This window comes from Hylobates moloch, unplaced genomic scaffold (assembly GCF_009828535.3).
Source record: "Hylobates moloch isolate HMO894 unplaced genomic scaffold, HMol_V3 SCAFFOLD_5, whole genome shotgun sequence".
NCBI lineage: Eukaryota > Metazoa > Chordata > Mammalia > Primates > Hylobatidae > Hylobates > Hylobates moloch.
In genome coordinates, this window is record NW_026652280.1 from 130499164 (window position 1) to 130521774 (window position 22611).

The 22611-nt window shown below is 37.5% G+C and overlaps 1 long non-coding RNA gene across 1 annotated transcript in view; it reads right to left on the reverse strand.

Annotated features, from left to right (window-relative positions):
* Positions 1-20945, reverse strand: part of LOC131383523 (uncharacterized) — a 43702-nt gene extending 22757 nt beyond the window's left edge. Inside the window, exons 1-2 of the long non-coding RNA XR_009213636.1 lie at positions 20775-20945; positions 19625-19765 (exon numbers count right to left, since the gene is read on the reverse strand). This is a non-coding gene — a long non-coding RNA (uncharacterized LOC131383523). The remainder of the gene's footprint in view (positions 1-19624; positions 19766-20774) is intronic.
* Between the last annotated feature and the right edge of the window lie 1666 nt (positions 20946-22611).

Below are 22611 nucleotides of genomic sequence, written 5' to 3' on the forward strand. Positions count from 1 at the left end.
AATTGTGAATGGGAGTTCACTCATGATTTGGCTCTCTGTTTGTCTGTTATTGGTACATAAGAATGCTTGTGATTTTTGTACATTGATTTTGTATCCTGAGACTTTGCTGAAGTTGCTTATCAGCTTAAGGAGATTTTGGGCTGAGACAATGGGGTTTTCTAGATATACAATCATGTCATCTGCAAACAGGGACAATTTAACTTTCTCTTTTCCTAATTGAATACCCTTTATTTCCTTCTCTTGCCTAATTGTCCTGGCCAGAACTTCCAATACTGTGTTGAATAGGAGAGAGGGCATCCCTGTCTTGTGCCAGTTTTCAAAGGGAATGCTTCCAGTTTTTGCCCATTCAGTATGATATTGGCTGTGGGTTTGTCATAGATAGCTCTTATTATTTTGAGATATGTCCCATCAATCCCTAATTTATTGAGAGTTTTTAGCATGAAGGGTTGTTGAATTTTGTCAAAGGCCTTTTCTGCATCTATTGAGATAATCATGTGGTTTTTGTCTTTGGTTCTGTTTATATGCTGGATTACATTTATTGATTTGCGTATGTTGAACCAGCCTTGCATCCCAGGAATGAAGCCCACTTGATCATGGTGGATAAGCTTTTTGATGTGCTGCTGGATTCAGTTTGCCAGTATTTTTTTGAGGATTTTTGCATCAATGTTCATCAAGGATATTGGTCTAAAATTCTCTTTTTTGTTTGTGTCTCTGCCCAGCTTTGGAATCAAGATGATGCTGGCCTCATAAAATGTGTTAGGGAGGATTCCCTCTTTTTCTATCGACTGGAATAGTTTCAGAAGGAATGGTACCAGTTCCTCCTTGTACCTCTGGTAGAATTCGGCTGTGAATCCATCAGGTCCTGGACTCTTTTTGGTTGGTAAGCTATTGGTTATTGCCACAATTTCAGAGCCTGTTATTGATCTATTCAGAGATTCAACTTCTTCCTGGTTTAGTCTTGGGAGGGTGTATGTGTCGAGGAATTTATCCATTTCTTCTAGATTTTCTAGTTTATTTGCGTAGAGGTGTTTGTAGTATTCTTTGATGGTAGTTTGTATTTCTGTGGGATCGGTGGTGATATCCCCTTTATCATTTTTTATTGCATGTGTTTGATTCTTCTCTCTTCTTTATTAGTCTTGCTAGCGGTCTATCAATTTTGTTGATCTTTTCAAAAAACCAGCTCCTGGATTCATTAATTTTCTGAAGGGTTTTTTGTGTCTCTATTTCCTTCAGTTCTGCTCTTTTAATTGTGATGTTAGGGTGTCAAGTTTGAATCTTTCCTGCTTTCTCTTGTGGGCATTTAGTGCTATAAATTTCCCTCTACACACTGCTTTGAATGTGTCCCAGAGATTCTGGTATGTTGTGTCTTTGTTCTCATTGGTTTCAAAGAACATTTTTATTTCTGCCTTCATTTCGTTATGTACCCAGTAGTCATTCAGGAGCAGGTTGTTCAGTTTCCATGTAGTTGAGCGGTTTTGAGTGAGTTTCTTAATCCTGAGTTCTAGTTTGATTTCACTGTGGTCTGAGAGACAGTTTGTTATAATTTCTGTTGTTTTACATTTGCTGAGGAGAGCTTTACTTCCAACTGTGTGGTCTATTTTGGAATAGGTGTGGTGTAGTGCTGAAAAAAATGTATATTCTGTTGATTTAGGCTGGAGAGTTCTGTAGATGTCGTTAGGTCCGCTTGGTGCAGAGCTGAGTTCAATGCCTGGGTATCCTTGTTAACTTTCTGTCTCGTTGATCTGTCTAATGTTGACAGTGGGGTGTTAAAGTCTCCCATTATTATTGTGTGGGAGTCTAAGTCTCTTTGTAAGTCACTCAGTACAGTACTTGCTTTATGAATCTGGGTGCTCCTGTATTGGGTGCATATATATTTAGGATAGTTAGCTCTTCTTGTTGAATTGATCCCTTTACCATTATGTAATGGCCTTCTTTGTCTCTTTTGATCTTTGTTGGTTTAAAGTCTGTTTTATCAGAGACTAGGATTGCAACCCCTGCCTTTTTTGTTTTCCATTTGCTTGGTAGATCTTCCTCCATCCCTTTATTTGGAGTCTATGTGTGTCTCTGCATGTGAGATGGGTTTCCTGAATACAGCACACTGATGGGTCTTGACTCTTTATCCAATTTGCCAGTCTGTGTCTTTTAATTGGAGCATTTAGTCCATTTACATTTAAGTTAATATTATTCTGTGTGAATTTGATCCTGTCATTATGATGTTAGCTGGTTATTTTGCTCGTTAGTTGATGCAGTTTCTTCCTAGCCTTGATGATCTTTACAATTTGGCATGATTTTGCAGTGGCTGGTATTGGTTGTTCCTTTCCATGTTTAGTGCTTCCTTCGGGAGCTCTTTTAGGGCAAGGCTGGTGGTGACAAAATCTCTCAGCATTTGCTTGTCTGTAAAGGATTTTATTTCTCCTTCACTTATGAAGCTTAGTTTGGCTGGATATAAAATTCTGGGTTGAAAATTCTTTCCTTTAAGAATGTTGAATATTGGCCCCCACTCTCTTCTGGCTTGTAGAGTTTCTGCTGAGAGATCAGCTGTTAGTCTTTTGGGCTTCCCTTTGTGGGTAACCCAACCTTTCTCTCTGGCTGCCCTTAACATTTTTTCCTTCATTTCAACTTTGGTGAATCTGACAATTACGTGTCTTGGAGTTGCTCTTTTCGAGGAGTATCTTTGTGGCGTTCTCTGTATTTCTTGAATCTGAATGTTGGCCTGCCTTGCTAGATTGGGGAAGTTCTCCTGGATAATATCCTGCAGATATTGGTTCCATTCTCCCCATCACTTTCAGGTACACCAGTCAGACGTGGATTTGGTCTTTTCACATAGTCCCATATTTCTTGGAGGCTTTGCTCATTTCTTTTTATTCTTTTTTCTCTAAACTTCCCTTCTCGCTTCATTTCATTCATCTTCCATCACTGATACCCTTTCTTCCAGTTGATTGCATCAGCTCCTGAGGCTCCTGCATTCTTCACATAGTTCTCGAGCCTTGGCTTTCAGCTCCATCAGCTCCTTTAAGCACTTCTCTGTATTGGTTATTCTAGTTGTACATTCGTCTAAATTTTTTTCAAAGTTTTTAACTTCTTTGCCTTTGGTTTGAATTTCCTCCTGTAGCTCAGAGTAGTTTGATTATCTGAAGCCTTCTTCTCTCAACTCATCAAAGTCATTCTCTGTCCAGCTTTGTTCCATTGCAGGTGAGGAACTGTGTTCCTTTGGAGGAGGAGAGGTGCTCTGCTTTTTAGAATTTCCCGTTTTTCTGCTCTGTTTTTTCCCCATCTTTGTGGTTTTATCTACTTTTGGTCTTTGATGATGGTGATGTACAGATGGGTCTTTGGTGTGGATGTCCTTTCTGTTTGTTAGTTTTCCTTCTACCAGACAGGACCCTCAGCTACAGGTCTGTTGGAGTTTGCTAGAGATCGACTCCAGACCCTGTTTGACTGAGTATCAGCAGTGGAGGCTGCAGAACAGCGGATTTTCGTGAACCGCGAATGCTGCTGCCTGATCGTTCCTCTGGAAGTTTTGTCTCAGGGGAGTACCCAGCTGTGTGAGGTGTCAGTCTGCCCCTACTTGGGGGTGCCTCCCAGTTAGGCTGCTCGGGGGTCAGGGGTCAGGGACCCACTTGAGGAGGCAGTCTGCCTGTTCTCAGATCTCCAGCTGCGTGCTGGGAGAACCACCACTCTCTTCAAAGCTGTCAGACAGGGACATTTAAGTCTGCAGAGGTTCCTGCTGTCTTTTTGTTTGTCTGTGCCCTGCCCCCAGTGGTGGAGCCTACAGAGGCAGGCAGGCCTCTTTGAGCTGTGGTGGGCTCCATCCAGTTGGAGCTTCCTGGCTGCTTTGTTTACCTAAGCAAGCCTGGGCAATGGCGGGCGCCTCTCCCCCAGCCTCGCTGCCACCTTGCAGTTTGATCTCAGACTGCTGTGCTAGCCATCAGCGAGACTCCATGGGCATAGGAACCTCTGAGCCAGGTGCGGGATATAATCCCTGGTGTGCCGTTTTTTAAGCCCGTTGGAAAAGCACAGTATTAGGGTGGGAGTGACCTGATTTTCCAGGTGCCATCTGTCACCCCTTTCTTTGACTTGGAAAGGGAACTCCCTGACCCCTTGCGCTTCCCGAGTGAGGTAATGCCTTGCCCTGCTTTGGCTTGCGCATGGTGCGCTGCACCCACTGTCCTGCACCCACTCTCTGGCACTCCCTAGTGAGATGAACCCGGTACCTCTGATGGAAATGCAGAAATCACCCGTCTTCTGCGTCGCTCATGCTGGAGCTGTAGACCAGAGCTGCTCCTATCGGCCATCTTGGCTCCCTCCCTGCCATTCCATTTTTAATTTGTTTAATTTAATAAGTTTTTTTGTGTTTTTGACCATACTGTTTTATCATTTTTTCTGTCTCTATTAAAATGTTCATGATTGTTTTGTTTTTGCTGTTAAGGCAACTTATATCTATGGATTTTTAATATTAAATACACACAGCCCTGGTTGTGATGTATAATCCTTTTAATAAATTATTGAATTTGATTTGCTAATAATTTAAGAATTTTTTTGTAAGTGTGTTATTAAAGATATTGGTCTGCAGTTTTCTTTCTTATAATGTTATCGCTAGATTTTGTCATCAAGATTACATAAAATTATCTGGGAGTATCTTCTGTATTCTGAAAGAGTTTGTGTAAGATAGTGTTGTTTGCCACTCTTTTTAAAGTCTGTCTTCATAGCTCACTGGCACACACACACACACACAGTTGGCCTGGTATGATTATACCCTTCAGTGTTGATATAGTTGACATGTTACTCCCATCTCCTCACTCTCCCCTCAAGGCTGTCTCTCTAGATAGTGGAAATCAATAAATGCCATATGAAAGGTTTTGTACAACATTACACATCAGCCATATTCAAATCATGGTACTGTACTCCCTCTTTTGACCCTTACATATACAGCTTTTTAAAAAAACTTAGATTCTTAAAAAGAAAAGTCATCTTTTAATAACTGGAATTAGATAATTTTTTAACCTTCCAATGACTCCTATCTCATTCACAATCTAGAAGCTCTTACCTCTACAAGACCCTTGATTACTTCCCTCCTTTGCTCACTCTGTATGAGCCACATACCCTTCTTAATGTTCCTCAAACCATCCATATTTGGCCTTTCCACTTCCTGTTCCTTTTCCCCATTACTCACTTCCTCCAGATGACCATGTGGATCACTGGCTCCTGTGTTTCAGGTCTTTCCTCAGTTGTTCCCTTCTCAGTGAGACAGACTTTCACCAGCCTTTTTAAGACTATAACTCCCCTGGTGCCTCACCCCACACTGCCTATGCTAGCATTCCCTATCTTCCTTCCCATTTTTATCATTATTTGACAGATAGCTGTAGAATCATGTGTATTTGTTGATATTTTGTTTGTAGATTGCTTGTTTGTTTCTCTTCTCTGAGAAAATGTGAGCCTCTAAGAGCAGAAGTTTTTGTTTGTTGATTACTATATCCCAAGCACCTAACATAATGCTTGCTATATCATAGCTTCTCAATAAATACTAGATGACAGGATACTCAAAGAATGTATTCTGCAGCTTGCTTTATTTTTGAGGTTTTTGAATATATATGTAAATCTGTTTATTCATTTTAACTGACAATATGTATTATTACATTGTCTGAATATGCCAGAATTCATTAATTCAGTTTCCTTTTGGTAGACATTTAGTTTATTTGAATACTATATATCACCCTACACATTTTTAAGTTAACATCTATTTTTTAATTCAAATTTAAGAATTGCAAAAGATACATCTTTCAGCATATTATATTTTGTATTCATGCTTTAAATATATTTTGGTCAAAACCTTGGAGCAGATTTGGTGAATCTGATTTGTAGAAAATATATATCATTTAACTTAAATGGATACCCAGTCTTCATTGTCAAAACAAACAGCTATCAGACTTATTTTCTGTCAGAAATATATGACTTTATGTTTCAATTCAAATAAATATGCTTTCATACTCATCTCCATGACAACCATCTCATTTTTAAATTCTATTTCTAAGATAGATAGAAGGATAAATTAAAAAGATAAAGACAGGGGCCTTTGACTTCTTCTAGTCACTTGGATGAAAGTAACCACTGCCCTTCAATATTTCATAACCAAGCTTAGTGCTTGCAGTCCTGGGACTCTTGTTCATGAGCTATGTATTCTTTTCCTTTTTTTTTTTTTTTTTTTTTTTTTTTTTGAGACAGAGTCTTGCTCTGTCACCCAGGCCGGAGTGCAGTGGCACGATCTCGGCTCACTGCAAGCTCCTCCTCCCGGGTTCACGCCATTCTCCTGCCTCAGCCTCCTAAGTAGCTGGGACTACAGGCGCCCGCCACCACGCCCAGCTAATTTCTTTTTGTATTTTAGTAGAGACGGGGTTTCACCATGTTAGCCAAGATGGTCTCGATCTCCTGACCTCGTGATCAACCTGCCTTGGCCTCCCAAGGCGCTGGGATTATAGGCGTGATCCACTGCGCCCGGCCAAGCTATGTATTCTTGAAATGTCTCTTTGGCAAGCAGAGATTTTTTTATACCTAGGCCAAGCCATCATAGTAAGGTTCATTGGGGGAAACTGTTTCCCTTTCTTTTAAAAAAAGAATGATTGTGAAGGTGAGGTAGGTAAGAAAAGAAAATAGGTAGGTCAAGCATGGTGGCTCATGGTTATAATCCCAGCACTTTGGGAGGCTGAGATGGGAGGTTCACTGGAGCCCAAGAGCTCGAACCCTGCCTGAACAACATAGCAAAACCCTGTCTCTACAAAACATTAAAAAACTAGCCAAGTATGGTGGCACACGCCTGTGGTCCCAGCTACTGGGGAGGCTGAGGTGAGAGGATCAATTGAGCTTGGGAGGTTGAGACTACAGCCTGGGGTACAGAGCAAGACCCTGTCTCAAAAAAAAAAAAAAGAAAAAAATAGGCAAACCTGTTTTCTAAAGACTAATTTCTAAAATTCTAAAATGAAGTTGAATATCTAAAGGATGGTGTATTCGTCTGTTCTCCCACTGCTATGAAGAGCTACCTGAGACTGAGACTGCGTAATTTATGAAGAAAAGAGGTTTAATTGACTCACAGTACTGCAGGCTTAACAGGAAGCATGACAGGGAGGCCTCAGGAAACTTATAGCAGAAGGCAAAGTAGAAACAAACGTGTCTTACCGTGTTGGAGCAGGAGAGACAGAGAAAGAGCAGGGAGAAGTGCCACACACTTTTAAAAGATCAGATCTCTTGAGAACTCACTATCATGAGAACAGCAAGGGGGAAATCTGCACCCATGGTCCAGTCACCTCCCACTAAGCCCCTCCTCCTATTCAACACAAGATTTGGGCAGAGACCCAAATCCAAACTATATCAGATGGTTCCATAAAACCATGCCTGTGTATCCCCTAGAAGGTTGATGCACATTCCTCAGTTGTATGAAATCACCAGTAGGACAGAAACTGCTCTATCATATACATACACTGAGGTTGAATTATTGAGTTGAAAGTATGGTTTGTCCTCAACTCTATTGAATATAATTAACTTTCTAGAATGTTTGACCTTTCATTCTATAATTAGTGCATGAGAATTGTAATTGTTCTACCTCTCCTTCTACATGGTCACACTTAAAACATTTTAAATCATATGATGTATGTGTAGTTTCATCACGTAATATAAATTTGTATTGCCTTTATGAATTGTGAGATTAAGACACTTTTCATATTTTTATTGCTATTAGGGGTACCTATTCTGTTAATTGATGGTTCATATGCTTTGCCAATTTTTCTTTCAAATGATATGATGTTTAGTTATTGATTTGTTACAGTGTTTTACATATCCTAGATGCTAATCTTTACCGTTACACCTGTTGCAAAAAATTTCTTCCATGCTATGGCTACCTTCTCTTTTTAAGAAAAACTTTAATGCTAGAGCAATTTTAGGTTACAAAAAAAATTACAAAGATAGTTTCTATGGTCTGAATGTTTGTGTTCATATTTTTATGTTGAAACCTAATCACCAATGTGACGGTATTAGGAGTTGGGGCTTTTTGGAATTTATTAGGTCATGAGGGCCGAGCCTTCATAAATAAAACTAGTGTTTTTATAAAAGAGGCTCCAGAGAGCTGCCATGTCCCTTTTCCACCACATGAGGACATAGCAAAAATGTGCCATCCATGAACCAGGAAACAGGCCCTCGCCAGTTCTAACATTCATAGAATGCTGCACCAACAACTGTAAAATACAGGGTTTTATTAAGTGCATTGTGGAATAGCCCCCAAGATAGGGCATATGCTGGAACATAAAACAAGTCTTAAATTTTAAAGGAATAAACTAATACAGAGTAGGTTCTCTTATCACAATGAAATTAATTAATTGACCAAATCTGCCAGTGCCTAGATCTTGACATTTCCAGCTTCCAGAACTGTAAGGCATACATTTCTGCTGTGTATAAACTACGAAAGCTATGATTTTTATGATAGCAGCCTGAATAGACAAAGACAAGAGTGCAGAAAATTCCTACATACTCACACTTACTACTACATACTCCTTTTTATTAATATCTTACATTAGTATGGTACACTTGCCACAGTTATTGAACCAATATTATACATTATTATTAAGCAAAGTCCATACTTCATTCAAATTTTCTTAACTAATGTTCTTTTTCTCTACCCGTATTCCATCCAATAGATCACACTCACACTACATTTAGCCATGATGTCTCCTTAGGCTCCTCTTAGTTGTGAGTTTCTCAGACTTTTTTTTTTGTTATTGTTTTTGATGTCCTTAACAATTTTGAGGAGTCTAGTCAAATATTTTGTAGGAAGCCCTTCTACTGAAATTTACGTGATATTTATCTCATGGTGAAATGGGTTTATGGGTTTGGGGAAGGAAAGACACAGATGAAAAGTATCATTCTTATCGCATCATATGAATAGTACCTATTATCAACATGTCTTGTAACTGTTGATATTAACATCCTTCACCTGGCTGAGTTTGTCAGATTTCTCCACTCTAAAGCAAATCCTTTTTCCTCCCTTTCCATACTGAACTCTTTGGAAAGAAGTCACAATAGACATTCCAAACTTAAATTATGTTCCATCTCTTTTGGAATTATTTTGCATGGGAGATTTGTCTATTTTCCCTCATTTATTTATTCAATCATTGAATTATATCAATATGGAGTCATGAATATTTATTTTATACTTTAGATTATAATCCAATACTACTTTATTTTGTTTTTCAATTATTTCATCTTTGTCTATTACTATCTTATTTTACTTTACTTGAGAATTTGTATTATAATGTAAACATCTTAAAAATTAACATTATTTAGTAATTTTTTTTATGGTTTGTATGATTTTATATTATTTTAAAGACATTCTACCCAATCTTATCTTCTCTTAAATATATACTATTTTGCCAATTTTAATACAAATTAGGAAATAATTTATTTCTGCTTAAATTTTTTGTGTATAATGTGATGTAGAGATCCAATTTTTATTTTGTGCCTATCTGACCAATTTTTCCTATATCACTTATTTAATAGACTGTGCTTTTGTTACTTATAATGCCACCAGAGATATATATTAATTTTGTATGTACACTACTCTGTTTCTGGGCTTTTAATCTTTTTAAATTTGTTTATTTGTTTAGCACTGCATCAGTATTATGCTGTTTTAATTATGATAGAAGTATAAGTTTTGCTATGGTGAGCAATTACCCAGAAGTTGTTATTCCTTAAAATTGTATTAGCTGTTCTTGATCCTTTTCTCTTTTGCATAAATTGTCAAATTCCATAAGATTCCTTATCAGGAAATTGATTTGAAAGTATTGATTTCTTCTTCCTTCTCCTTTTCCTCTTCTTTATCCTTCTCCTCCTCTCTCCTCTTCCTCTTCCTCCTTTCTCCTCTTCCTCTTCCTCCTCTTTCTCTTTCGTCTTCTTTTTCCCCTTCCCCTTTCCCTTCTTTCATCTCCTCCTTTTTAGAAACATTTAAAATTAACATTTTTAGGATATTGGGCCATCTCACTCATGAACTTAGCATATCTCTTTGTTTATTCCAGTCTACTGTTTTTCTGTGTATAGGTTTTGTTACAGTTATCTCTACATACTTCATAATCTTTATTACTACTGGAATAAAATATTTTATTTCCAGTAATTTTTATTATTAATCATGACTATGTATAGGAATGCTTTTGAATTTTGATCTTATTTGCAGGAATCTTCATGAAATTCCTGTTTATCTAGTTTAAATGAAATTCCTAGTTTAATTTATCTCAAATTACCTATGTATGGGGTCATTTATAAATAATGACAATTTGGTTTCTTCTATTCTACTGCATGTATTATTTGTTAGTTGTTTCATAAGCTAGGATTTCTAATACAATATTCAACTGTGGCATTTAATTTCTTAATATTTGGGGATTTTAGATGTAGCTTTCTGTTATTAATTTCTAAATTAATTTCATTGTGGTAAGGGAACCTACTCTGTATTAGTTTATTCCTTTAAAATTTAAGACTTGTTTTATGTTCCAGCATATGCCCTATCTTGCGGAATATGCCACATGCACTTAATAAAACCCTGTATTTTACAGTTGTTGGTGCAGTGTTCTATGAATGTTAGTTAGGTAAGATGGTGATAATGTTTTAAGTCAGTATTACTATTGATTTTCTATTTTTTAAAAATTAACATCTGGGAGAGGAATGTTGAAATGTCCAACTACAATTGTGGATTTATTTATTTCTTCTTTCAATTTTTGTCAGGTTTTCCTTTAGGCATTTGAAGCTCTTTATTGGGAGGTGCATATATATTTTATATTTATATGTATAATATGTATATATAATATATATGATTATTATATTTTCTTTATAATTATGAAATGTCTCTCTTTATTCCTAATTTTATTTCTCTTTCTGAAGGCTACTTTGTCTAATATTAATATAGCCAGTTTAGCTTTCTCATTATGAGTGTTTTCATAGTATAGGTTTTTGCATCTATGTCTATCTACACATATATATAAAACTATATTTATTTTTAAAGTTGTTTGTTGTAGACAGCATATAGTTGGATTTTGCTTTCTTTTTATCCAGTTTGACAGTCTATTCCTTTTAATTAAATTGTTTTCTTTTTCCTTTAGTGGATATATGATTGGTGCAGCTGGTATTAAGTCTGAAGTCTTTATACTTATTTTCTATTTGTTCTAGCTATATTTTTCTCTGTTTTCCTCATTTCCTTTTTTTGTTTTGGTTTATTTTTATAAATTTCTTTTATCTCCACTATTGATTTATTAGCTCCTGCTCTTTGATTTATACTTTCAGTGATTGCGCTAGGATTTAAAAGGTGCATGTTTAACCTGTCACAGTTAACCGTCGTATTATGTTACACCTCATTACATGGGATACAAAAGTCTTAAAACAGTTTGCTATTGTTTTCCCATTATATCCATTATGCTATTGTCATATATTATTTTTGACATGTTAAAAATTTTATAACAATATTGTTTTCTGCTTTAAGTAATCAATTATCTTTTGAAGAGATTTTTTTTTAATTTATTTTTTTTATTAATTTTTTTTGCAAACAAAAACAATAAACATTTTCTAAAAATACATACAAACAAAAAGATGCGTATCAGACATATTAGGAAGGTTGCACATGGGAAGTTGGGGAATAGAAATGGGGGGTGGGAGATTTTTAAAATGAAGAAATAAAGTCTTCTATGTTCTGATATTCTTCATTCTGCTGTGTTGCTCCAAGTTTTCATCTGCTAATAATTTATTTCTGTCTGAAGAACCTTGTATGACATTTTTTGAAGTGAAGACCTGCTGGCAGTAAATCCTCTGTATGTATTATTAGTTCGTTCTTACACTGCTATGAAGAAATACCAGAGATTGGGTAATTTATAAAGATAAGGGGTTTAATTGGCTCATGGTTCTGCAGGCTGTACAAAAAGCATGAGGCATCTGCTCAGCTTCTTGGGAGGCCTCAGGAAACTTAAAGTCATGGTGGAAGGTGAAGGGGGGAGCTGGCACTTCACATGGCCAGGAGCAGGAAGAAGTGGGAGAAAGGTGCTACACACTTTTAAACAACCAAATCTTGTGAGAAATCTGTCACTATGCAGTACCAAGGGGGGATGATGATTAACCATGAGAAACTGCCCCCATGATCAAATCACCTCCCACCAGGCCTCACCTCCAGCATTGAGAATTACATTTCAACATGAGATTTGGGTGGGAACACAGAGCCAAACCATATTATTTTGCCCTGGCCCCTCCCAAATCTCCTGTCTTTCTCACATTGCAAACTCCAATCATGCCTTCCCAATAGTCCTCCAAAGTCTTAACCCATTCCAACATTAACTCAAAAGTCCACAGTCCAAAGTCTCATCTGAGATAAGCAAGTGCCTTCTGCCTAGGAGCCTGTGAAATAAAAAACAAGTTAGTTACTTCCCAGATTCAATGGTGGTATAGGCATAAGGTAAAAACTCTCATTCCAAAAGTGAAAAATAAGCCAAAAGAAAGGGGCTACAGGTCTCACACAAGTCCGAAGCCCAGAAGGGCAATCATTAAATCTTAAAGTGACACAATAATCTCTTTTGACTCCGTGACTTACATGTAGTGCACACTGGTGCAAGGGATGGGCTCCCAAAGCCTTGGACAGTTCTGCCCCTGAGGTTTTGCCAGGTACAGCCCCCACTGCTGCTTTCATGGGCTGGCTTTGAGTGCCTGCCATTTTTCCAGGTGCATGGTGCAAGCTGTCAGTGGATCTACAGTTCTGGGTTCTGGAGGATGGTGGCTTCTCACAGCTCCACTAGGCAGTGGCCCAGTGGGGACTCTGTGTAAGGGCTCCAACCCCACATTTCCTTTCCACATTGCCCTAGTAAAGATTCTCCATTAGGAATTCACTCCTGAAGCAGATTTCTTCTCGGACATCCAGGCTTTTCCATACTTCCTCTAAAATCTAGGCAGAGGCTCCTAAGCCTCAACTATTGCACTCTGTGCATCCACTGGCTTAACACCACATGGAAACTGCCAAGGCTTATGATTTGTTCCCACTGAAGCACTGGCCTGAGCTGTACCTGAGCTCCTTTGAGCCATGACTGGAGCTAGAGCAGCTGGAATGGGAAAGCAGTGTCCTAAGACTGTGCAGGAGGGCCCTGGGCCTGGCCCATGAAACCATTCAGTCTTCCTAGGCCTCTGGGCCTGTAATGGGAAGGGCTGCTGCGAAGGTCTCTGAAATGCGTTGGAGGCCTCCCATTGTTGTTTTGGCTATTTGTACTTGCCTTCCTTTTGGTTATGCAAATTTCTGCAGCCAGCTTGAATTCCTCCCCTGAAAATGGGCTTTTGTTTTCTACCAGGTAGGCAGCCTGCAAATTTTTCAAACTTTTATGCTCTGCTTCCCTTTTAAATATAAGTTCCAGTTTCAGGTCATTTCTTTGCTCACATACATGAACTTAGACCATTAGATGCAGCCTGGGCCACATCTTAAATACTTTGCTGCTTAGAAATTCTTCTGCCAGATACCCTAAGTCATCACTCTAAAATTCAAAGGTCCACAGATCCCTAGGTCAGAGACACAATGCACCCAAGCTCTTTGCTAAAGTGTAAGAAAAGTGACTGCTTCAGTTCCCAGAAAGTTCCTCATTTCCATTTGAGACCTCCTCAGCCTGGCTTCACTGTCCATATCACTATCAGCATTTTGGTCACAAAAATTTAACAAGTCTCTAGGAAGTTCCAAAATTTCCCTCATCTTCTTGTCTTCTTCTGAGCCCTCTAAACTGTTCCAGCCTCTGCCCATCACTCACTTCCAATGCTGCTTCTACGTTTTCAGGTATCTTTATAGCAATGTCCCACTTCTCAGTACCAATTTTCTTTATTAGTCTGTTTTGTGCTGCTATAAAGAAATACTTGAGATAGGGTAATTTATAAAGGTAAGAAGTTTCATTGGCTCACAGTTCTGGAGGCTGTACAAAAAGCATGGCGTACCTGCTCAGCTTCTTGGGAGCTCTCAGGAAATTTACAATCATGGCTGAAGGCAAAGAAGGAGCTGGCACTTCACATGGCCAGGAGCAGGAAGAAGAGGGCAGGGAGGTGCTACACACTTTAAAGCAGATCTTCTGAGAAATCTATCAATATGCAGTACCAAGAGGAAATGGTGCTAAACCATGAAAATCTGTCCCCATATTCCAATCACCTCCCACCAGGACCCACCTCCACCATTGGGGATTATATTTTAATGTGAAATTTTGGCAAGGATGCAGGTACAAACCATATCACTCTGCTTGCTTTTATTTTCCCAGAAAATAAACAATTTGTTTCATCTTCATTTGTGAAATCTTTAAATTTATATTGAATAACACATTTACAGGTCATTTTTAAGCACTTTTAAGATGGCGTTCCATTGTCTTCTGGATTGCTAAGATTCTGATAAGAAGTCTGTTGTCATTCTTGTTTTTCCCCGTGTACATAATGTATATTTTTATTGGCCATTATTAAGAGTTTCTTCTTATGAATGCTTTTCAGAAATTTTATTACATGTACCTTAATATGTGTTTGTTTGCTGTCATCTTTCTTAGAGTTCTGTATGTTTCTTGGATCTGTAGGTTTATTTTGTCATTAAGTTTGAAAAAAAAAGCCATTATTTCTTTTCTTTTTTTTTCCCACATTCTCTTTCTTTTCTTGCAGAGACTTGCAAACATATGCTAGAGCACTTGATACTACCATATAGGCTATTGAGCTGTTGCTTTTCTTTGTTTGGTTGGCTTTTTCCTAGGTATTTTCTTTGTCAGCCTCATTCTGAGTGGTTTAAATTGCTATTTTGTCAAGTTCACTAGCATTTTTTTCCCTGAAATGTCTATTATGCTGTTAACACTATTTAGCAAAATTTTCACTTCAGATACTTTATATTCCATCTCTAGATGTTTCATTTGGGTCTTTGCAAAAATATTCTTCTCCATATTTATTCACATTTTCTTTAAGCCTTTGAGCATACTGATTACCATCCTCACCTACTTACTTCCATTATCTCTGCCGTTTTCAACTATCTTTCTATAAAATGATTTCTCTCCTGGTTATGAGTCAGATTTTCCAGTTATTTGTTACACATAAGAATATTTGACTGCACACATAAGAATATTTGACTGCGTGCCAAACATTGTGAATCTTATACATCTGAGAGTTGAATTTGGCTGTATTTCTTTAAGAACAGCCGAATTACTTGAGAATTAGTTTGATCCTTTCAAAGCTCGTTTCCAGAATTTTAAGGTAAGTCTAGAATAAGGTTTATTCTAGGCCAACGTTAGCCCTATAAATAAATTTTATCCCTTCTGAATTTTCTTATGAATGTCCCATATAGTCAATGAGATCTCTCCACTCTGGCTGGTGGGAATTTGAATGATTTCCTGCTTTGTGTGAGCTCTGGGAATTATTTGTTTTGTAGTTCTCTAGTAATTTTTCTTTCTCTAAAGGTAGCTTTTTGCCTGGCTTCATGGAGTTTCCACATAGGTGTATGCAGATTAGTATTCATTTAAAAACTCAAGGAGACTTTATGCAGATTTCTAAAGCTCTTCCTATACATCTCCCTTCTGTCTTGGACTCTGTCTTGAATATTCTAGCCTTTATGGTGTTTGTTTTCTCATTTGGGTAAGACCACAAGTCTGTTTGGGTTCTCTCTCCCTGCACCATAGCCTGGAAACTGCCTCCAGGCAGAAATCTGAAGTGATTGCAAGGTTCATTTTATTTTTATTTTTTCTTTCTTCTCAGGAATCATAATTCTGTGATGCTGACTGTCCATTTTCTAAAATCTATTGTATCATATATTTAGTTCCGTTTTCTAAATATTTATGATGAAAGGGTAAGTTTGGACTCATTTATTCTCTCATGGCCAAAAGTAGAAGACCACCTGGTATAGTTTTTAAGTAATTTTTGTTGCTTTTATTGATGTTGCTCTTATGGACATTTTATATATAGTTTCTTCAACTCAGCCATAGTTTAGATGGTAATTCTTAACAGAAGAGTTTAGTTTCAGCCAGAAAAATCCCAATGAGTTTCTACCAGATATTTTTTTCCTGAGTGGATTTGTGATTAAGGCTAACAAGGCCTTTCTTTAGGGAAGCTAAATAATGTTTATTTGAGTATGTGTTAGCTGATTTCTAAGCTTCTCTTTTAATTGGATGTCTATATATTGTCTTATAAGTAGTTTTACTTGATTTCTTAACTTCCAGAGTGGAAAAAAAAAACTCAAGAATTAAGTGAGATATTATCTTACATCTGGCCTTCACTGTATTCTTCCAGTGTTCTGAAAGCAAATGCAATTAAAGCTCTACAGTTGGTACTGGAATTTAAGCACCAAATGGTGCCTCAGTGTCTGAGGAGATGCTGCCTTTGCTATTTCCCAAAACTTATAAGTTTTCTTTTGCCTTGCAGAATGTAGATTTTTAAAGAATTCTAGAGTTTTAATCTTTCTCTAGTACAAACTCTAATTTAGTGTAACTATTTGAAATAAACATCTCAGGAGACAAAAAGCTATTTTAAATAGATGACAACATCTTGTGACATAATTGCATGCTAGTGCAATTTAAATGAACACTATCTTTCATAGACAAAATCTATTTTAAAATTCTATCTATAAAACAGTTGAGGAAGAATTGTAAACATAAGAACATTCTGTTATTTTTCTTGGCATTTAGAAAGTACTGCTTTTGAAACCTTTATTTTAGGTTCTGAAATAATTTTAGAAAGTGTACATAGTTTTGCTTTCAAAGGTCATGAGCAAGTATAAATATACCCATTTTAGTACAAGGAAAAGCTTTCAATCTCCCCCACACCTTACCATCCTCTTCCAAGACTAAAAACTAAAGTATATCTAAAAATTTCCAATATCTGCATTTCCTGGAATTGAACAAAATAGAAAATATTCAGATTCGATCAATAGTATTAAAAAATGAAGAGGTAAAACCTTATCTGTGTTGGAGGATGAAAGCAAATTCTTTTGGCTACTTCTCAGATTTGATAACATAAGCCCACTCTCATTGAAGAGACTCATATTCCTTTAGGTTCAGCCTCTCAGATCTCTTTGGTAACAATAATTCATGGTCCAGCAAGATCTCAGTAAAAGCATCATCATATCATGATGAAGAAGAAGATGATGATGATGATGATATAAATAAAACAAAAAACCCACCCACTATAACAAACCAGACAAACAAAAAACAGAATACTGAGAAATAAGCAGTCTAGAAACCTGAAATAATTGTCCACATGAAATTATAAAGTCCTTTTGATACCATAGTAATCCTATTTTAAGTTTCATAGTAATATTGATTACTAATGAGTTTTTGGCTCGCGTTATTATTTTGAATGATGGTAGAGTGAGTGGAGTGCTCAGAGGAAATATAGGTTTGCATACATAAATGTGCATTGTTTGAAATCCATGATAAGAAAATGTGTGCTTTCTTTAGGGACAAAGTTTTCAGGTAAAGTTTCTACTAGTCAGATTTTTACTGAAAGGTAATTTGAAACCTGATGGCAGAAAATGTGCAAACTAGAGATATGTTCATTCTCTTACTCTCTATTTAGAGACTAAAGGTAGTATCAGCTGCTTTCATATTTGGTTGAAATGCCTTGAAAAAGCAAACATTTTTAAGAGAGCTGCTTATCTTCTGCTTCTTTTAACTACCCTGACTCTCCTGTAATAATTTGTCTTTTAATCTCTTCTAGTGGATACTCCATTCTGATCCCCTTACCAGTCCCTACGAATCCTCCCAGTCCTAGACTGCTAGACAGCTCTAAACATCAACTCTGTGTGAGGCTCCACTCACTGTGTAATTAAAATAATTGTCACTGTGATTATCTTATACTCGTAGGTTGCTAAGGAAGAGTTAATCATCTGAATTATGGTGTACCTAAGTGTTCTAAAATTGTACCACAGAGAGTCAGCCTAAAGCCAAGGTGAACTATTTTTAAAACTATGTTTTGTTTTTACCTGAAAAGCAATATATAATCATTGCACATTATGAAGAAAACATGAAAATCCAGGGTCACCTCTTCCTGTCCCATCTAATTGACTATTTCCAATTAAGACAACAGTATACAGACTATCCAGTTATTCCTTCTCCAGGAGTCTTTCAGATTTTAGGGAATCTGTGCAATGAAATATTGCTCAACAGAAGTGAAAGACTTAGAACTTCAGACCGGGTGAACCTGGAACCTCACTGGCAGTCCCTAGTAAAACCAGATTTGATCCTTGTAAACAGTTTCTGGAGTTCCAAGTGCATGTCTGAAACAAAATCATATTTATCCAGACTAGATGAAAGGAGACAAGTCATAGAGTATAAATTTTTATAAGATTCCGTGATTAAAATTCTCTAAGCTATATTGGACTCTGTTTTGTTATTACTATTTGACTTTGAAATCTGTAGTCAATTTTGGATAACGCATTTCAATTCACTTGTGAAGGAAAAAATCATCCTCTTTAAGTCTCTGGTAGAAAATTATTGTGAAGCATGGTGGGCAGCTTTCCTTCTCTTTACAGTAAAAACAGTGGATTTCTTCTGTAACAGAAGTGATTTGAATTAGAAAGAAACCCTTTGTGACTAAGCAGTCAAATGCTGAATTGGGCTTCTTAAGGCAGTGGTGAAAGCTTCTAATACAATGATGTTTCCAAAACAATTCAGGCTTCATTCACTAGGAAATATTTTGAAAATATGGGGCCTGTCATAAAGTTGCCAACTCTTTATTTTTTCCAAGTAGGTATGTTAAATTAAAAAAAATTTATTTATTCAAATATATACATTGGAAATCTATTCTCAATCAGGCACTGTGCCAAATAAAATGTGGGGCTGTGGTGGTAAATCTGTTTCCTCGTGTCCTTATAGTTTCGATGGGGGATTGTTATCAACCAAACGCATAAATAAACATAAAGCTACAGTTGTGATTAGTGCCATAAAGAATATGTAGCTGTATAAAAAGAGTCTAATTTAGCCATTTAAAAACTAAGTATGAAGGCAAGAAACATGGACAACATCCTCGCGGCTAAGAGTGATTGAGCACTTACTCTGCGGCAGGCACTGCTCTAAGCTTGTATGTAAAACATCATTTGGTTCCCACAGAGACTCTAGAAAGTGGGAATGTTGGCCGGGCGCGGTGGCTCACGCTTGTAATCCCAGCACTTTGGGAGGCCAAGGTGGGTGGATCACGAGGTCAGGAGATCAAGACCACGGTGAAACCCCGTCTCTACTAAAAATACAAAAAAATTAGCCGGGCGTGGTGGCAGGCGCCTGTAGTCCCAGCTACTCGGGAGGCTGAGGCAGGAGAATGGCGTGAACCTGGGAGGCGGAGCTTGCAGTGAGCCGAGATCGCGCCACTGCACTCCAGCCTGGGCGACAGAGCGAGACTCTGTCTCAAAAAAAAAAAAAAAAAAAAAGGAAAGTGGGAATGTTATCACCCCTATTTTAAAGTGTGAAAATCTTAAAAGGCATAGGAAGATTAATTAACTTGTCCTGGTTTTGTAGCTCACCAATAGGACAGCCTGTCGTCAAACTCTGATAGTCTGATTCTGGAGTTCATGTTCTTAACCATCAAAAAGAGGAAAAATTTTCATAATTTTCATAAATTCCTAACTTTATGAAACCTGTATTACCTTGTTTGCGTTTTTTCTTTTAGTGGCAGAGTGCTAAAAATTTGGGTTCAGGCGCTAGTCATGGATCAGCAATGGAAAGACACTTTTTGAAGGTGGCTTTTCCAATGAGGATCCACTGAATAGGAGAGTTGAAATGAGTTCCTGCCAAAAGAGAGGGGAATAAAATAGATTGCTTTTAGAGGATAATTCCAGCCTTCTAGTCTTAAATGCATTTTCAATAATGTGACACGCAACCTTAATCTGACTCTTAAAGGTATTGCATTGCGTGTTCCCTTTAACTTATTATAAACAAACGAAAAAGTAAAATGCACCAAAGAAGATACGTAGAGCATTCCTTGGTGCTTCTATTCCAAAGATGATTTGGAATTTCCTCTGTTTAAGCAAGTTTTGGGGTGCAGTGGCTCATGCCTGTAATCCTAGCACTTTGGAAGTCTGAGGTGGGAGGATCACTTGAGCACAGGAATTCAAGACCAGCCTGGGAAACATAGGAAGACCCCACCTCTATGAAAAATAATATTAAAAAAAAATTAGCCAAGTGCAGTCGTATATGCCTGTAGTCCCAGCTACTCAAGAGGCCAAAGCAGAAGGATAACTTGAGCCCAGGAGATCAAAGCTACAGTGAACTGAGATCATGCCACAGCACTGCAGCCTGGGCAGCAAAGTGAGACCCTGTTTCGAAATGGAAAGCATTTATTTATTTGGTTTGTTTGTTAAAGGGCAAGTAAGTATGCATTTTTTTTTTAAGTTCCATATCACTTGCAGGTTTCATCCACTTTTATAAAGATGAGAGGATGCTAGCAATAAGAAAAAGTCCCAACATTTTCCAATGAACATTTAATTTTACCTTAATGGGAATTAATTGATGTGAAGGAAATAAAAATTGATTACTATATTCCTAAGGATTAAGAACAATCTGAGAGAAAAACATTCCATTTTTATGAATCTGAGATGAAAAAGTTCCTGACAAAAGAAACTTCCTTTGGTAGCTTTCAATTTATCAGACCATTTCCAGAGCCCAAGTCACTTTTCAGCTCTAGTAAGGAAGACATTAATGCTTTATAAAAGCAACTGGGGTATCTCACCACAGTGGGAAACCACTTTTAAACTGACATCCGGAAGGCTTCACGAAGCCTTGTTTCTGGGAACTTACGTAAATCTCTGTTTTTCCCAGTTGAGATTGGCTGCCTGTGGTGGTGATGACAAGGTCAAAGACACGGACTAGGGGCCCAAGGTCAGGCCTTAGAAGGGGTAAACGGAGAGTGTTCCCTTTGCTTTTGTCCCATGCATTGACAATGCAAGCTCATCAAGCAAAGCCCCAGAAGGTAGGCTGGCAGGTCAGATGTATCATATTGTTATGGTTCCTTTCCGTATTTGTATTTGCTATGGACTATAAACCATGATGATGCAATAAAGGGCTAGGGCCATGAATTCCAATTGGCTGTGCAGTGCTATTTCATGGAGGGGCAAGTCCAACTATTATGAATTCAGACAACTTAATAATTTCAGTTTCACTGCGTTGCTCTGCTCCCCAGGAACCTGCAGAAGATAAGTGATTGGGCACTATCATAAATCCAGACATACATACAACATGAAAATAACTGGTGAAGCTTTAAATCAATGCAGAATGTTAGACTAATAAAGATGTTGATCATACTATTTGGTGAGAAATATTGATTAACTAGGAAAAGTTGATAAAATGTATTTTTTTAAAAAGATGAAACTAGTCAAATATATTTCTTTATGCTTATTTGTATCTGCATGAATATAAAATGCCATTGGTTCTTCAGCTTTAACACCTAAGGGATTTATAAGCATATTGCTTCAATAAAACTTGGTTCATCTGTACAGTACATGGCTCAGATATGCATATTTAATTACTCTGAAAGTAATTTACTTGTACAGATGGTGGTATTAGAGGGTCTTACTTCAATTTAAATTACTTTCATTGGGAAAAAAAAAAGTGTTCTTTGGCTACGATTTCCTAGTAAAAATTTAACTTTTATAACATATGGAACATACCTGCTTGTAGTAATTATACATGAATAATCCCACACATGCAAAATAAACATTATTGTAAAATTTTGAAACCACTCACAGGGAGTAGTAGTATTACAAGATAATTCGAGACCCTCACATGCAAAGCTCAGGGTGTTGCAAAGTAAACTGGCAGCCAAAGTATATAAATGAGCTTAGAAAAAAGCATGGAGGATCTAAGTTGCCGCTGAAAGCAATGAACAGCCTCTTCAGCAGACCACTGTGTCTTAGCTCTCAGATTCCGTAAAACCATCAAGCCCCTCCTCCCTGGATGAAATGCAAAAGAAAGTAGTAGATAATATGTGAGCCATATACCTGGGCATACCTCAGAGACTCGCGTGGATCTGTGTGCTCGCTAGGCAGGGACTCCGAGTCGTTTTGTGCTCCCCTTTCTAGAATAGTAAAGGCCACCTTCCCCCCATCACAGCTTGGTGCCTTCTGAAATGCAACATTCATCCTGTTGAAACAAGCACCCAAATAAAAACTACCACTTTCAAAGGCAAGCCAGTCACAAAGAAAGACAAATGGCTTGTGGCATGTTGTATTGATTATCACACAGTAGCTGGGTATTAAAAATTGGGAAAATATAAATGCTTTTGAAAAAGATATTGTTTTCTATTATGAGATTGTAAAAAAGTGCCCATGTGTTTGTTCATTCTTCACTGCAAGTATTTCTTTATTAAGCACTGTATCTCAGAGGCAGCACATATACTATCTACTACTCTGGTTGCTATGGTTAGTAGTCCTGTTTTATTGAAGAGTAAATGGCCACCACCCACAGGAATAGCTCCCAAGTGGCCTTAGCATACATTCCCTCCCCCACCCTTTCTTTTTGAGCCAACCTAATTCTTTTTAAATAAACATGAATTTTACCCTTATTTAGAGTAAGACAAAAATCTTACTACTACCTTCTCTCTATCTCTTTCTTCCGCCTGCCCTCCCCCGGCCATTTT